The sequence below is a fragment of the Dipteris shenzhenensis genome, unplaced genomic scaffold, assembly GCF_047967505.1.
Source record: "Dipteris shenzhenensis isolate YYH24624 ecotype China unplaced genomic scaffold, Dip_SZ_1.0 scaf0442, whole genome shotgun sequence".
NCBI classification, from domain to species: Eukaryota; Viridiplantae; Streptophyta; class Polypodiopsida; order Gleicheniales; family Dipteridaceae; genus Dipteris; species Dipteris shenzhenensis.
Genome location: NW_028239748.1, coordinates 16,417 through 17,500, shown reverse-complemented (window position 1 = coordinate 17,500; position 1,084 = coordinate 16,417).

Below are 1,084 nucleotides of genomic sequence, written 5' to 3'. Positions count from 1 at the left end.
CATATGGAAAGCTGCATTCGATGAAAGTCGCACGTGCAGTTTGGGGGGAGATCCTCGACTAACCGGCGGATCCACCCTACAATATGGAGTGAAAAAGCCCAAATAAGATTCTAAGATACAGTCGAGATAGAATCGGAATCCGACATATCTGTAAACTCATGTTACACCGGAGCAATGTAGCGAACAAAAAGAAAAATATAGAATCGGATCCGATTTATCGTAATCGATTAGTAAACATGTTGGTTGATCGTATTCTTAAAGATGGCAAGAAATCATTGGCTTATCAGATTCTCTATCAGGCTATGAAGCGGATTAAGGAAAAGACGAATAAGAATCCACTGTCTGTCCCGCGACAAGCAATACGTAGGGTAACTCCCGATATAGTAACAGAATCCAAACGTGTAGGTGGATCGACTTATCGAGTCCCCGTTGAAGTAGTACCTGCAGAAGGAAGAGCTTTGGCTATCCGATGGTTATTGATCGCGTGTCGAAAACGTTCAGGTCGAAGTATGGCTTTAAGATCAAGTGATGAATTAATGGATGCTGCCAGAAATTCTGGTAGTGCTGTACGGAAGAAGGAGGAGACTCACAAGGTGGCAGAAGCTAATAAGGCTTTTGCCCATTTCCGTTAGTTCCGGGTTCGTTTCAATCCACAACCTCTTATTGGTGGATTGAAACCTTCTACTCCGGAGCGCAGGGTATTAGGAATCAAGATACGCCAGAAGCATATGGATAAGCAGAAATTAAATAATGGGAGAAAGAATATCCAAGTCATAGGGGAAATTTTGTCACTGGTATAGTACCTCATGAAAAAGAGAAAGACTAGTGTCGAATCGTAAAGTCCATAACATCATCGACATGATCAACATGATCGACATGACCAAAGTGATCGACGCAATCGACGCAATCAACATGATCGACATGATCGACATGACTAGAATGATCGACACAATCGACACAATCGACATGATCGACATGATTGGCACTGCCCGCATCCCCGCGACTCCCACCATTCTCAACTATCTCCGCCTGGGGCGGACTACTCACCTCGGGGGGGGGGGGGGATGTCAGGCAACGCCAGCAG